This window comes from Delphinapterus leucas, chromosome 2, assembly GCF_059928025.1.
Source record: "Delphinapterus leucas isolate spDelLeu-1000000601 "Yukka" chromosome 2, BTC_Dleu_Yukka2, whole genome shotgun sequence".
In the NCBI taxonomy this organism is placed as follows: Eukaryota; Metazoa; Chordata; class Mammalia; order Artiodactyla; family Monodontidae; genus Delphinapterus; species Delphinapterus leucas.
In genome coordinates, this window is record NC_143130.1 from 22500113 (window position 1) to 22517973 (window position 17861).

Here is a 17861-nt window from a genome sequence, read left to right on the forward strand (position 1 = left end):
GGGCTTAAAATTAGGGTGTTCTTTCCCCCTATCAGTATTGCAATTACAGATGACACAGTTTTCAGAACAAAATTATCCGTAGTTTAATTTGATTCTGTAACATGTTTAGAGGTTGAAATTTAGGTTCACTGATAAAGTAACTTCTTGTGGATGAAACTTCAAAGATGAAGAGACAGATAAAACTCCCGGGCACTATCAATACAGAGCAGGTACAAATGACATAGATCTCAGGATGGTATCTCGAAAGGGACAAGGTGCTATCCTCAAATCTCTTACTTGGGATCACGCTCCCTTTACTTAACGTGATGGTGGCCACATTTTCTTGCTTATCTAGTAATATATTTTTATTTGTTGAGAACAAATTTTAACGATACCACCTTGTGGTAGTGGGGAAGCACATTTTTCTCTACTACTGATTATGAAAAGATAGAGTAGAAGAAGGTAGAGAGCAGGGTGGGATTTGAGTGACTCAATAATTGTATCCCAATTGAATAGCCAACCTCTGACCTTCGGGTGCATCAAGGAAGGATGAAGTAGACTGTCTACTTAAGCCTGAAGACTCCCCTAGCCTCTGGGCATGAAAGGCCTTCCAACACAATCATCAAAGGGCTAGTGAATGTTGAGAAGTTGAGGGTGGGAAGAATCATCAGGAGAATCATCAAATAAGCCACTTCCTTTCATATTTCTTCTGTCTAGATTCTGATCTGTAGAACTCTAGGAAACTCGTACTCAGCTTGTCTCTATGAATACACTGAATTCAACTGTTAGAAGAAAAACACTCTGAAAGCCATAATGAGTCTTCGTTTGATTACCATGTTTTGGTGCTATTTTTTCCTGCCTCCTAAAGTCACTCTACATTTGCATGATGCCTTTGAGCATTGAGGAGTGGTCATGGGCACGGTGATCTCATTATCATAATTTCACAAAATCCTTGTAAAACACAGAAAGATGCTTGTAATTATTCCCATTTATGCATTGGAAGAAGGTAAGCAAAGGAGCCTTAGAAAATCATGTAATTTCTCACAAGGTTTTCTGATGCTGATCCAGAGCTTTTTCAACAAGTCTATTCCGTTTCTCTAAAAACAGGCATTTCTCAGTTCTGTCCTTGACCAGATGTTCTTCTTTTTCTCAGTTTTCTGCCTTGGAGATCTCACCTCTTATGAGCTTTCAGTGTATCTCATTTGATGGTCTGACTTTCAGTGTATCTCATTTGATGGTCAATAGTAAGATACTTTCATCAATACATTTATTTAGTTAACTTTTATTTAACTTGTAAATATGCTGTGCAGACAATAAGTATGTTCAAGCAAGTATGAATTATATAATTTATATCTTCCTCTTGCTTTGCAAACAGTGGGTACTTAATTTAAGCACCAGTGAGCAATGTTGTTCTACTTAATGGTCATCATAAAATAAATGCAGTCCTTAAGAGGTTTAACTGGAAATGTCCACTAAATAGGATTTGTAACAGCAGAAGTTATCACATTTCTCATACAGTCATGAATGTAGAGAGAGGAGCTATACTCAGACTCCAAAAAGGGATGAAGCTATATTTCACAGTGTAAACCAAGCTTAGGGTTGTTTTCTTTAAAAAAAAAAATAAATAAATAAAGCTTTAAGACTGTAGGAAAACTATCTGATGAATCTCTTCTTAAGAAACAAGGCATCCACAGTCAAATACATTTGGCAGTGAGATTAAAAATAAATAAATAAATAACAAAGACGCACCTTCAGGCTTTGTAAAAATGCAACTTACCACTTAAAGAGGGAGGTGATTATTATTCAACCACCCATATGACTGGCTTCCTTAATAACATTACAACTACCCTTGTTTCAATCAATTTTCTTTTACTCATATAATTGCCCCTACCTTCCACATTTTCCTGTTTTTTCTTCACTAGTTCTTCACTGAAATTCAGCATAAGACCCATTTCCTCCAAGTGCCCTCAACTTGATCACACTTAGCCAATAGCAAACATTTTTTCACTTTGCTTATCTACCGCACTGATGCATGTTATTTACATCATAATGTTGCAATTGCCTAATTCTTCCTCTAGGTATATAAAACAAATGTACATCTTCTATCCCCTACAACACTGTATACTCCTCCAGAGATTCTAGTTATTTATTTTATTCCTGAGGACTTGGGTCAGTGTGAGGAGTAGAGTAGATGCTTCAGAAATGATTGGTGGATTAATGCATGTGCAAATAAATCAACCAATAAGGAACAACTAGATACAAGAATATTTGCATGGACAGAAAAAAAATGTAAAGAACCGAGTTTGAGCGGTGAGTGTTGTTAATTATCTCAGCACCGGCTGGGTTGCATTAAGACGAGGAGGCTGGTGTGTGTTAGGACCTGGTAAAGGAGTATTTCCTAATTCAATCTACCCATCAGCAATCAAGGAAGGAGACTCTGCTTAATTTGTGATGAAGTATTGAAAGGGACGTTGCTGGATGTCTAAAGATAGGGAAATCCTGGTCTGTGAACTCACAGACTCTTTGGTTTTCTAAAAAGAATTAGTATTGTGGAGAAAGGAATGTAGAAGGGACAACCCTTCCACTTATATCTGAAAAGTTAAGTACACAAACTTAACAGTTTCCGATAAAGGAGTTTGCCTCTCTCTCTTTTCATGAATTCCTTTGAAATTGAGAGACAATTGCAAATTATTTCTACTTCAACTAACTAACCAAGGCATGTTTCTGTTGTCAAAGAAAAGCATAAAGGCTAAAAAAAAAGAAAAGAAAAAAAGAAGGAAAAAAAAGTGTTAGGTGTAGAAGCCTTTTGTGTTTGCTGTGAGGAAGGAAATAAAGCTAACAGTTAATGTCACTCAGTTTCAGTGTCATCATCAAGCATTCATTTGTTAGTGTTCCTGTGTTAGGTCCTGTACAGAGTAAATTATGAAGCCGTGACTCATTACTGTTAGCTTATAATTAAAACATGACACTAAAAAGCTTATGGCACATTTGCAGAGTTAAACAGTGAACAGATACAATAGGTAAAGTGCTTAAGCGGGTGAGTGCATTCTAAGAAATGATGATTGACACAGGAACAGCAGAATTTGTATTTTCAGTTGGTGAGGTCAAGTGGAAATCGCTACCTTTCTCCCCATGAGTCAAGGGAAGTTTAATTTGTGGTTTGGCACCTCCTCCTGCCAGATCTCTAAGTAACTCCATGTGAAGCCTGGAAAAGAACGCCCTTCAAAGAAGCTCAAAGATCTCAGTGGTGTGTCATGGACACACCAGGAACATTGGTGCAGGGAACAAAGCAGGAAATCTCTCCAAACTCATGGCAGGGAAAGGCTTTCTATAGCTTGGGTGCTCTTGAAAAACCCAGAGCTTTAATAATTGGTCATTGGACATGTGAAAGAATCTCTCAAGTTTTTGTAACTCCTAAAAGTAATTTCTCAAGATGATGTAGCTATATCCCTTTCATTTCAGAGGAGCATGATGGGATCTATGTCTCCACCCTGTGTCTTCTCTCCCCTGTCCTGCAGCCTCACCCCTTGTTGTTGGGGGGTAGCTAATATCTCAGTATTTCAAGATCCAAGCACTTTTTTAAGAATCAGAATAAATTCATTCATGAGTAAAGCTTAACATCTACTTGATAGTCAAGATCACCACGAATTTTGGGCACTGCATACTGGCAGTACACTAGTTAACTTTATGAGCTGAACCTGGTTTCATGTCAATACAGATATATAACAGGTTAGTCCAGTGTTAATTTCATATATGAAAGATTATTCCAGATTCCATTTAAAAGGGAAAAAAACCATGAGAAAGTCCACTTTTGAGCTATTAGTCAAGAACATCAAAGTCAAAAAATACTGCATTGGAACTCAGTGGATAAAACAGTTTTAATCGCTCAGAGCCACACCAGTTCCCCTTTTAGCTCACATGCCACATCCTCTTATTTTGGTCCAGATTTTGTAAGGAAATTCAAGTGCCATACTGGGAATAGGCCATATCAGGAGACATAGATGCAATGAATGTCTCCAGATAAAAAACAATTAAGGATATTAAATTGATTAAAGTAGATTAAAGGGAGTTAAAATAAAAGAGATAAAGAAAAACAATATTCCCAAGGATGAATAATTTGGGAGTGAGTCGTGATAGCCCTGGAGGAAGGAGAGTGGGTGGTACCATGATAAAGAGGACTTGACATAGTCAGATCTCCAATAAATGTGCCACAAATTGTTCCAGATTAGTTAGAAATCTCACATTGATGTGGCTTATTTCTCATGATATCCCAAAGTAGATGGGTGCTGTTATCTCGAGTCTCCCTCTCTCCCTCTCTCTCTCTCTCACACACACACAGTGTTTCTAAGACAAAAGGAAGTTATGCTCCTTCTTAAGTCATAGGAAAATTAGCAGAGGAAATGGGGCAAGAACTCATGAAAGTACTGAGACCACTCTGTATCTAAACTGAGAAAAACTGAGTGAACATTAGTTATTAGCAGTAGGTACATATTTTGTTGTGAACCCCAAGTCCACATAAAATTACCCCTCATTGGGATTTTTGGAGACTCCTTGTCAACTATAAAGACCAGTCAACTATTGATCAACTATCTTAATTTCTAAGCTATCATTAACAGTCCATTAGTTGCCATTATTGCTATTATTATTATGTGTGAGGGGATTACTGCTGGGTAATGACCCAATTACATAAACAAGTGGCTACTGTCCACAGGAAGCTGTGTGAAAAGGGACATAGCATGAAAATCAAGAATGATCCCTTGGGTTTGATCCTTGTAGACAAGGTGCTACCTAGAAAGTGTCTTGTTCCAGTCATTGCCCTCCGTGATCAGGAGTCCCTACATGCGCCTTGCACGGCAGCCCCAAGGCTTGATATCTGTTCTTTGGAGCTCATGCCGCCTGCAGCCGGGACATAGTGTTCCAAGGAGTCCTGCCATGTACCCTGCTGGTATTAAGGTTGGTTGGATTTGGGTGTTTCAGTGAGGCTCAGGGGGAATTCTGGACACGTGGGTTTTGTGGTCACATGCCTTGGGTGGGGGGCGGGAGGAATTGCTACCCTATTACTTTCTGGTGGAGCACATTTGTATGGCTGGTTAAAATATGGCAAGTCACTGGGCACATAATTTTCTCTCAGATCTAAACAATGTAATTTAAGAGAAAAGCCTTGATGACTGTAGAGTTTGTATTTTAAGTACTCATATCTGCTGAAGAAAGATTTCTTTGTACTGGAGGATGTCATGGATATTGTCAACGTGCAAATCAGTGGTAGAAATGCCTAGCAATTACTTAAAGGGAAATATGTTCTCATTTCACTATGAATTTTGTCAACTTTGCTCTAAAAAGCAGCCTTGCATCTGCTAGAACCACCTATGAGCAATTATTTAGCAAATACGCTGGTTTTTTAAACCACCTCTTGTCTGGAAATTCTTCCATGCTGGGACTTTAAATTTTACACACATTATAAAATTTAACTCTTTCAAGGTGAATATTTTCTCCAAATCATTTATGAAGAAATTGAAGCTTTAGAATACCTGAAACCTTTGCTTCTGCAAAAATGTTACTTTGCTAAAATATCTCTGAAAAGTTGATTTGATGTTTCCTTAAAATAGGAAATAGGGCCTTCCTTGTCAGCTTGTGAATGGAAAAGCTAGGATGCAAACCCAGATCTATCTATTTCATGCTTAAGGTGAGCAAAGGATGGGTGGTGGTATAGGGGCCATATCAGAAGTGCCAGACTAAGTTGCTCTTGAACAAAATAAATGCCCCTGTAGTAATTTGAGATAACAAGGCACACTCTTACCTCTCTACTCTCTACCTGTCCTTAGTCGCACTGCTAGCCATCCATGCTTTCTTCCTTCTCTGTTCTGCTCAGTGCACCTTTCTTCAACTGTCTTGCAGGATATTCATATTCTGATGTTCTCTTCTTTAGTCCTAGCACCATTTGACCCATTGACCACTGCTGGAAATAATTGTGGATCTAGAGGTGCGGTATTTTTTTGGTTAGTGCTGAGGATGAAATCTCTGAGAGCCAACTTCCAGAGTTTGAAACTGGTACAGATTTGAGCCCCTCATACATGGCCTCAAGTACCTGGATTCACACTAATGCCCAAGGGCCAGTGATGGTTTATAATCTCTCTTGGTGATCAACTTCTCTTTACGCTTGATGGGTTTTTTTTGCAGGAGATTGATTTACCAAATCCATGGGGCTATTTGGCTCTTTTCTTGCATAAATTTACTTTTTAATTTAACTGATTGCTTTCCTAAAGTTTGGAACTTTAGCAAGAAAGCCTTAATATCTTTGTATTTCAAACCCCTAAGAGAGTACCTGAGACAGGAACTTGATTCGTAAATTTTAGTGACTAAATAGATCAAGTTGTAGGACATCTACCTTCAGTTTCCTGGACTGCTCTGGCATTCTTAAAGCCTTGCACTTTAGAGTCCTTCAGTTGTCTACTTCAACGTGCTTAGAAACTAAATCAGCAAATCTATGTATATGCTCCAGCGTCTGTGCCAGGTTTCAAGGTTTTCTGATTAAAAGCAATACATCACACAATCTTTGCTTGGTTTTATCATGGATGGACTTACAAACTGACAAGTTGAGCCTCACTCTTCTATTTTAAAAAAGCATCAATTTTTCAGAGGTATTTTAACAAAGTAATATTTTTACAGAAGCAAAAGGTTTAATTATTATTTTTTGACTAATGGTATTTCTTAAAACTGTGCTCCTGAAGAGCTAAGGATATTGATATGTTTATTTACATGAATTGAATATAAAAGTCTTCAGGAAAAAGAGAAGAGGCTAGAGGATTTATTAATGAGAGGGAGGGAAGGGAAAGAAAGTGGAAGCCTGAACCAGAAGTCACTAAATGGTAAATATCAAATAGCATATTTAGAGTGGAACAATGTCAGAAAAAATTAGATAGTGTTGGAACAATGTCATCCATCAGTGGACAGTGCTGGTCATCCTATAGCCACTTAGAAATTTTATTTAATTCGATTACTACCATGACCGTTAATGCCGTTATTTCTCTACTGTTGTTATTACTTCTACCACCACCATGACAGCTAACGTGACAGTCCCCACTGTGCTAGGTGTGTTATATTCATCTTGTCGATCAGTACTCAACCGATGTATGGATTGTCATCTGCATTTTACAAAGGAGGTTTTTGGAACCCTCTTAAAGTCACAAAACATCAGGCTGGGATTTGAACCCAGGTTGGCCTTAGAAGTGATTGTTCTTTCCACTATGTCAGAAAAATTACAAAGGTGACATTTTTACCCCAGTTTTCACTTTTTCAGTTCTTTTCCCCTCTACCGTGCCAAAACATAGTACAACTTTAATTTTTTTCTAGTGGCTATTTTTAAAAAAATTTCCATCTTATCAAAACCTAACTTCAGAGTGTATGAAATCAGTTTTACTCAGTACATGTGTCGAAAACACCGTGTTGCATGTATATATTCAGATAATGAATTAATAGAAAGAACATAAGATTTACAGTTGTAAAGACTTGGGTTAAAAAATTCTAAACTTTGTATTATTTCCAGGAAAAAGGCTCAGCCTCAATTCCCATATTTGTACAATGAGACCAGATGCATTTGCTCTGCCTGCCACATGGGGAGATTGTAAGGGAAAAATGAAATCTCATACATGAAAGTGATATTTTATTGGACAAAGCTATGAAATATCATTTTTGCATTGGCTTATTTAAAACCAATGATTAACTGTGGGCTGAAAGGCTTTAACATTATTTATTGAATTTCAGCCCTTAATGAAGAGGTGAGGAAAGTATCGTAGGTCAAAAGGAGTCGTTCCTGATACTTGGGATCACAACAAGTACCGTGTGCCTCTCCCAAGTACACGGGAGCAGACTGTTAATTAGCCAGAACAGGATGCTTGCAGTGAGGATGGTGGTAGTTTGTGCCACTGCTCCCCCTGCCACGTCCCAGCGAGGGTAAGCGTAAGTGTGCACATTGGGTATGCTGTGTGTGGTGGCGTGTCCTGAGGATCCGCACGTTAGTGTTCTACTTCCGTACCCGAGAAACCCGGTGAGAATACAGGTTGGCAGAGCCCTCTCTAACTGTTGAGAGGTTAAGAGCAATAGACTCAGCTGTAAGGATCTTTAGAAGGGGGACTCTCAACACCAGTAATTAAGAGTGACTTTCAGAGCTGTTTCTATTTCAGGACTCATCGTTGGGGGGCTTCTGTACAGTGTTTAGACTCCTTAACTGCAAGATCCAGGAATATACAAATTACATACTAGGTATACTAAATTGACACCTTTATTGGAGAGTGGATGTGTGTATCTGCACTACGTTCTACAGATATACAAGTAACAACTAAAAAGAAGTGTCTGCACGGTTATAACACCGTAAATCTCTTATTACAGCTATAGCTGTCCATCAATAACATTCATTTATATGGGGAAATTTTTAGATGCTCAAGATAACCAAATCTGGATCAAAAATGAAAGGAAAAACATAAACACTACTCTTATCAGAAAAAAGGATAAGGACAGCTACAAACAGTGCACAATCAGATTAGCAGTATTTTCTAGGAAATAAATGAAAATGCCTGTAAAGCAGTGGAAACTTAGGGCAATCACTCTACTGCCCACTCTCATTTCCCAGTCATGTTGAGCCAGTGGAATTCCTCTCTCTTTTCTCTCCCCTGTCACATCTCAACATCTCTGTTGACTTTTCCACAAACAAAAGATGCACGAAGTTCACTGGCATCTGGATGGTTCCTGGTAACACCTAGGCCCCTCTCCTCCAGGCTTTCAGATGTGTAAAGCTGTTGTGCATTGTGTAGACCAGCAGGAGATACCAGCTATGAGAAAGCTGGAGTCAGAGTCAGGAAGCTATGAAGATTCATGAAATCTGAATGTGCTTGCACAGATAATCCCGATGAAGAAGAAATGGTGCCCACAGCATTATAAACTTGCTGCTGTAGTCCCTGGCCTCAGGATTCTCCCTCTTTCTCCACATTCTGCTCTTTTTTCTAATCATTTAAAACTGTTGCCTCTACTCCTGTACAGTATCTTTAATCTCTGACATCACAGTACTTCACCTTTCCTTGGATCAAGAGCCCAGGTGTGCTGTAGCTGAGCCCACTGCTCAGGGTCTCACAAGACTGCAGCTAAGGTGGGGGTCAGGCTGCATTCTCATTTCAGGCTCCTTCAGGTGGTTGATAGTTCCTTGGAGTTGCGGGACTGAGGCCCTCAGCCCCTAGAGAGCAGCCCTCCCGTAGAAAGTTCACAACATAACTGTTTGCTTCTTCAAGGCCTGGGGAGAGTGTTTCTTTACTCAAGAAGGTTCCAGTCCCTCTTCTAAGTGCTCTCAACATTAAGTCAGGCCCACCTTGGATAGTCTCCCTTTTGATTAATTCCACATCAACTAATTTGGGACCTTAATTTCATCTGCAAAATCCGTTCACCTTTGCCGTACAATTAGAGTAGCACCCATCATATTCACAGCCCTCCCTCAGCCCACACACACTCAAGGGAAGGGGATAATACAGTTTACCAGGTGGTGGGAATTTGGGTTTCATTTTAGACTTCTGTCTACACAGTCCACTTTCTAGACTCCAAGATGTACAACCCTTCCCCATGCAAAATACATTCACCCTCTCCCAAGTCTCCCATTAGAGCAACAGCTCAGGGCTTCTGGTAGTCTGTGAAGTACATGTCCTCGGATTTCCTCTTCCTCTCTGCCCTTGTAATGCTAAAGAGATAAGACACTTGTCCCTTACTTATTAGTATTATTATTATTATTTTTAATGTACAATTCAGGGATATGAAACCCAAGGAAAGATGAGTATCTCAACACACATAACTCTAAAGTCATCTAACTCCAAGTGTACCAGTTAATTCTCCCCTCAGTGTCAAGGTACCACTCCACGTAAACACTTCCCTCATTTGCGATCACTGTTCCTCTCTCGAAACCTCAAGAAGAGAACGTAAAGCCATTGGGTAGAAAACAATATGGAAATGGTTTACTACTGGTAATTTACTGTAATTCTTTGAATAAATATAGGAAGAAATATTTTAATACTTAAATATTTAGAAATATTTTAAAATATTTTCAATGGTCTGTTATTTTCTGAATTAAAAAAAAAAAAACCTTACTTTTATAAAGCCTACACATTTCTTCATGTAATCCAAGCAACTTTAATCAAAATACTATCCCGAGATGTACAAACACTTTATAAACCCAGCTATAGGTTAGTCAAGAAATATTTCTTGGGGCTTCCCTGGTGGCGCAGTGGTTGAGAGTCCACCTGCCGATGCAGGGGACGCGGGTTCGTGCCCCGGTCCGGGAAGATCCCACATGCCGCGGAGCGGCTGGGCCCGTGAGCCATGGCCGCTGAGCCTGCGCGTCCGGAGCCTGTGCTCCGCAACGGGAGAGGCCGCAACAGTGAGAGGCCCGCGTACCGAAAAAAAAAAAAAAAAAAAAAAGGGGGGTTTTCTCGCTGATTGAACTTACATGTTCCACCATAGAATTTTATACGAAATAAAATGGATGACTAGATTAAATGCATTCTAATGAACCCAAGTATCATTAACATCAATTTATTTATGTTTGAGAAATACGATTGAAAAGGTGTTGCCTAGTTTTAACTACTTTTTTTTTCAAATTATTATTTTTTTAATATTTATGTATTTATTTGGCTGCACTGGGTCTTAGTTCCGGCATGCGGGATCTCTAAGCTGCAGCATGTGGGATCTGGTTCCCTGACCAGGGATTGAACCTGGGCCCCCAACACTGGGAGTGTGGAGTCTTAACCACTAGAACACCAGGGAAGTCCCTAATTTTAACTACTTTTAAGGAGATTCCTGAAGAGTGTGAGTGTGAGAGTGTCTGTGTGTGTTTATGATATCAGTATCGTTATATACATATATACATGTGTGTACATATATACCACAATGATACTTAGTACCTTGCATCAAACACATATTTATCCCTAAATCTTTTGGTTTGTAAAGTCACATTTCTAGTTTCTACAATTTGATTATATTTAACCATCACTACTAACCTTCTTCCATAGCCATTTCAATGTGCTTGAAATTCTAAAATTTCTCTCCTTCGTTTTTCTCTTTTAGAAAAACGTGGGGGGACAATCTATTGAATAACAAGCAATACAGAAGCTGCTCTATGACACCACTGTCCCCAAATTATAATATGACCTTTAAAATACCATTTATTTAGAGTCGGGCTCTAGCCTGTGTTCTGGCCGACACACCAGGAAATTGCCTATATGCAGGTCCATTAGACAGAGGAAGAAAATAACTGATGTTTCCAAGGGTGGTACTCCTAGACCAGGTGATACAGCCCTTTAAGGTAGGAGCTATGTCTCTTTAACCCAGTACAGAAAATATTTGGTGTGCCTTGTAAACAAATAATTTAGATGATGGATGAGACTGCACTGTTAGGAATTTGTGTCATTAGAAGATGGGGCCACAGCAAGACAAGATGTAAAGCTTAACTGTCATTGTTCCTCTTCTGGAAAAATACTGGCTTCCCTGCTAGTAACAAGGACAATGCCTTTCTGAATGAAAGTTAAATTTATGTTGACTCTTTTTCTTTATTATTATGATTATAGTGATCACGTTAGATGTTGTTAGTATTTTTATCCAGAGACATTTATATGGGACCATGGCTGCCTCATGGTGTTTACCGCTCATCGGTAGTAGAAACTGAGCAGTATGTGAGTTTAAAGAAAAGATGAAAGCTTTCTAGTTATTGAAACACTGCAAATCATTCCATAGTCTTGTTGTTTCAACAGTTTTAACTGAAAATACCTGCAGATTGGTTTCCACTGCCTAGCTCGTTCCCTGATTAGCAGGATTCTCCTGCAGGCAAACACCTGCATAATCTTACCTGCTGGCCTAGGCAGGTGAGAGTAGAAAAGCCAACGTGTACTCTGCCAAAAAGACCCCAAACAAACTCTATCTTATTGTTTCCACAACCATGCATGCAGATTTGTTATATATTGCAAGTGGAAAGTGGGATCAAGCACTCTCATATATTTCTCCCTGTAAAGCCAAAGGTAAATGCATTGCCAGAAAATCATTTAAAATATTAATAAAAAATCAGCTACAGATTTGAAGAAATGAGTGGATTTTTCCAATTTGACAGCTTATCAGTAAGTTGTCGTTTAAAATGTTTTTACCCTGGGAGTGTACCTCAGTGATGATAGCCATGTATAATTCATAAAGGAAAATAGATTTAAATAAGCCTGCTCAGTAGTTCCGGGTGTGAAAATTCAACAAGCTAGTTTCTTTTCACTGTACCTGCAGTCACTTTTCCTCCTTCAAGCTCCCACATTCCACATTGTATTTACTTTTTTTGTATTTCGGATCATAATATAATTTGTTTCCAAATGTACATTTAAAGAAGGCAACTTTGAGTGACATAAGAACAGCTCAGTAAATGAAAAGTAGGATGGTATTTTCATGTAAATCACATTTTATAAATATTTAAATTACTTTCTTTTGCAGAATAAAAGTGTATGAATACACTTTACATTTAAGCTACAAATTATTCTGAAGGAGTTTTACCTTGTAGAGTTATTGTTCACAACAATGTATATTAAATTTTTTCTGTTCTTACATAATTCTTCAAGACTTTTACTGACTGAGGTCATGAGAAGGCCAGAGATAATCCGTCTGAACTTGATAACAGTGTCATCAAGCTTAATAACTAAATGGTTTTTCATGCATCCTCAAAATCTTAAAATTTGAGACAGAGTGAATATCAAAGCCACATTTTATTTGGAAGAGTAGTAATTGTAAAATATATGACTTACAAAAATACAGTCTAATCTCACTAATTCCAGTCCTGCTAATTTGGATTTTGTAATAATTCAGACATGGTGTATATACATTATAAAACAATAGTTATGGTTTAAAGGAAGGGCACCAAGGCATCAGATCTGAGCATTTTCAATCTGAGGTGAATGAAATGGTGGTAAAATAAAACTATCATTTTTATGTGCTTATTGTGTGTCAGGAATTGTGATCTGGTTAGCATGCTATTTCTGTTAATGTTCCAGTGTTTATGAAGTAAATCATATTATCAAATTTTTCATGATGAAACCATAGGCTAGAGAGGCTGAATGATTTTTCAGTGGTCAGTTGGCTAAAAGAGATAATTAATCCAAACCCAGGTGTGTCTGACTAGAAAATATATGCTTTGAATTAAAAATTATTTTAATATGCTTTCAATTCATGTTTTGAACTACTACATCTCCTATGGCAAAAGACTTTTGTGTTGGTAGCATATTATTAATTGATGTAGATTTATTTTGCATTATCATTTTCTATTACCTAAATTTACATTGATATTTTGGTTGGTAATATGAATGTACTTAAAAGTAATAAAGTTTAAAAAATTTTAATCATTCTAATTTTTTTCTCCCTCTGCATTGTGTTTAATTAGTAAGTTCTTACTATATTAAAGATGTACCTCTAAAAATAATTTAAGAAGCAGAATGCTTATTAAATATGTTTCATGGTTCATCATACCACATATATCCTGTACCAATTACCTAAAATTAGGTAATTCCACATCAAATTTGGGAAAATAAACAGCAAAAGATAATTTCATGTTAGCATGTGTTATCACTTTCTTATCTCTGAGGCTTAGTTGATATTATGTTAAATTCCGAAAATAAATAAATGTCTTTTAAGCTGATAGGTCATTATGCCATAGAACCCATAATACAACTTCAGGCATAGTTGGTTTTCAATGACTTCTTTAAAAAAAAAGAAACTTTTAAAAGTTGGTCCTCTCCTATCTATCCTCAAAGATTGTTTACTGATTAAGACATTAAGGTTTGGACAGAAGTGTCCTGTTCATAATAAAAACCAAAATTTCCCATGTCTCTTCTACAAAACAGGCATTGGAAACGGTGAGGTGGTATTCAAAAATGACAATATAATGAAATAACTTATCATTATTAGATTTCAAGTACTGAGAAAATAATGTTTCAGAAAATAAATTTATGATGATGAATATAGCACATCCCAAATTACCAAGGGAATCGTTATTTTTCACTTTTCTTTAATATCTTTGTGGTTTTTTAGTTTTGCATGGTAGTTTTCTACATGAAAGTTTTTTGAATAGGTCTATGCTGCTTTATATTTGACACATTTGCTTTCTAGTCAACAATGGTATGGCGATGAGACAGGAGAAACTTAACAGTATTATGGCAAAGACCCAAAATGATAGCAGCTTAAATAAAATAAAGGTCTCTTTCTTTTTCTCTCACATAGAAGTTGAGCTGATGTGGCAACTGTGCTCTGCAAAAGTCCTTATGAGCCCTGGCTCTTTTCTCTTGTTGTTCCACCATTTTTAGGGAATTACCTTCATTTGCATGGTCCATGATGGTTCATTACCAGGTGTACCTTCCAGCCATAAAGAAGGGGAAGTAGGGAGGGGAACACCAGTCTACTTCCTTAAAGGTTATGACTTTGGAAGTTTTATATCGTCATGCCTCCTCCCACATCCTGTTGGCCAGAACTTAGTTACATGGCCCCACCTAGGTGCAAAGGAGTCTGGGAAATGTAGTTTTTAACTGGGTAGCCTGTGCCCCAAAAGTTCTACTATTAGATAAGGAACCATTAATATATACCTTAGCTCCTTCTGCCATATTCAGTATTCATAATGAAAAAATTTACAATTTAAAAAATAAACACACACTGTAATTTTTAATATGGTGGTACCACAATTATAGGTTCAGAAAAAAAATCTGATGACACCGTTTTTTTTAATTTTAATTTTTTAAAATTAATAGACTTTATTTTTTAGAGCAGTTTTAGGTTCACACCATAAATGAGCTGAAAATACAGAGGTTTTCCATATATTCCCTGTCCCAACATATGCATTTCCTATTATCATGTCTTGTCATTATACACTTGTCCAGACCCACAGAATGTACAACATTAAGAGTGAAACCTAATGGTGATAACGAGATGTCAGTGTAGGTTCATCAGGTGCAACAAATACACCCTTCTGGCGTAGGATGTTGATAATGATGACACTTGCTAAATTAAGATTACATAAGTTACCAATCTATTGCTTCACAACTCCAAGCAAGCTCTTTAATGCCCTGCACGTGGTTCCTAATCATTTTTCTCCTCCCATCTGGCATGATGTAAAGCTTTATCAGTGGGGGCACTGGAGGCAACCCGGAGGGGGAAAGGCTCTTTATCCTGGTTCCAGTGCGTGTTCTCTCTCAGCAGGTTCCTGTGGTGTGTGACAGCAACTAGTGCATGGCATCCCCTTGAGGGCAGTCTCCCCTGACACCCAGAGGGAGGTTTCCCAGTGTACCTTCCCCACTAACAGATTCCAAATGAGTTTCACGTGGCCACCTCTCCATGGATGGCTTCCCCCTGACACCTGAGAGGGCAGATTCCCAGTGATTCCTGGTGGCATGGAACCTCAGCAAACTTCTCCTCCATCCACTGGGCCATAGCCATGCCCTCACAAATGAGGTCTGGATCTCAGTCCTGGGGACAGGGTCCTATTCTGGATTTGTTTCTTCCTTGGGTGCTCTATTTCAGCCTTAGGGGTAGAATCTTCTATTTATATATTCTTTAGAGTTATCTTTACTTCTTAGTATCCAAACTTCAATTACTCTAATGATTCTCTGTTATAGTTAATACATTTGTGTTTTACATATTGCCTGCTGAATTTACTGGATAGGTTCTGTTCCCTGATTGGATCTTGTCTGATACAATAAGGAAAGCCAGTCATATTAAGACAGTCAAAAGCATTTCACCATTTCCTTTGTGGAATGTGAGAGGCCATGGAAAGAAATGGGAGAATCTGTGGCATCCTCCTGTGTCATTTTTGAGGTCTATGATTAATGTTACTAGTCAGATATCCTGAGAATATCATGGAAGTAAATATACAAATCAAACATGACAGCAATGAATTGTTTATGAATTAAAACTTTGCATGTCTGAAAGTATTGAGAATTTATGGGAATAGAATTAATGTGGGTGTTCAAAACATTCAGTCGTTATGCTATGATATTTTTCATTCTTTATCAACATCAGATAAAAAACAAGCCTTTTGAGTGTCCTCCAAAAGTTGTGTTTCTTCTCCTACACTATTCCCTTTACACTTCTAGGAAAGAACATTCACATTACATGTAAGAAAATGTTTCATTTTGATAGTAAATTACACTGTTTTCTGCATGACTTCATAGTGGCATACTGTTTTAGAGAGGATTTATTATCTGCCCTGCATCCATAGCCCTGATGGAATCTTCCAAAGCAGTAGCTCTGGAAATCAAGTTGGATATGAGACAGAATTTTGCTGAGTTTCAGTTGGGATGTAATACCAAGAAGTATTAAGGTATTAATTTCTTTTTCCAAACTAGCATTGGGCATAAGAGAATGAGGGCAGATACATGCAGTTCTTGAAGTCAGCTGTGTACTTTTGGAAAAGTAGTTTCTTCCATTCAGTTACCATCATTCTTCTCTGTTATGTGTATATGTTCAATACAACTTAGAAAAATCACTATCTATCGATTTAAGTGGTTATTTTATAATTATATATATATTTGTTTTCACTAGAAGTGATCTGTTTTGTTTTTATCAGCAATTTTTACTTTACATGTTTTTGTTAAAGTCAAAACATTTTTTATTCCAATTTTATATATTTCTAAAGCTATCATCTGAATACCACTTTGAAGATCTTTTAAGTATGCTGCGATAGCTGCTAAAAAGTAGAGAATGACAAGATGTACTTTCCTTGAGTCCTGTTTTCATAGGTGTTTTTGCATAATGAATCATTTATTTATAATCTTATTTTCCTATATTTTAGTTCAACTGTCTTGAGATTCTTAAAGGTTTTCTTTAGTGGTTTCTGTTTAGACCAAATTTTCTATCAGAGAAAATTATGTAAATTTAGGTAAATCTTAACTTTAATCAGAACTGTATATAGGTAGCAGAGGGTTAAGTTAAATGAACTTTGGCAATGAGTAGTTGTATATGGAGTCAATAGGTGACATTTTATTATATTTATAATTTATTTTTTCAGTAGGAAATGTTTATTTTTATGTTTTCAAACAACATATACATTGCTTAGGTAATAATTTCTTTTAAATGCAACCTTGTTTTCTTTGGAATTTGTTTTTCTTCCATAGCAGATATTGAACTGTCTTTTCAAGTTATTTCTGTTGCCTTTATTTCATTTTAGTCATTGAATTCAGTAAGAAACATAGACATGTGAAGGACGAGATCTGGGCATGGAATTCTAGGAAGCTGCTTCAAGTGAAAACACAAAGTCAGAATCATGAATTATAAATCCCAGTGTCTTTGGAGCGTTATTGTTAAAATAACGTATTTGTGTACACCGCTCCATATTATCTCTCAGTCAGTAACTTCTCAACATGTATTTGTGGAGCAGATGAAAATAATTCATATGGAAGTATATTATTTTTGAGAAAGGAGTACTAGACCGTCTCCTAAACTCAGACTTTCAAGGTACCAAGACTTAAGACAGTTTTCAACTGGAAAAGTGTGAAAGTGCCTCATGTCAACATCTAAAATTTAAGTCAACTGCAAAATTCCCACTAAGAGTTAGCACTGAATACATGAAAATAATTCCTGGCAGAGGGCAATTTAGATCCACTGCCTTGCTCTTTGTTCTAACAACTTGTTCTGTTCTTTCTTACTTCCTGTTGTCACTGTGTCTCTTGCTTTTGCCAATGACAAAGCCATCACAAATTCCTAAACTGTTTCCATGACACTGGTCTGGAATAGTAACACTGATGTTCTACTTCATAAGCTCAAACATCCCCTAAACAGAACCTGAAATCTGAACAGAAATAGGAATGGTATACATGCATTTTTAATGTGATTAGTAATAAAAT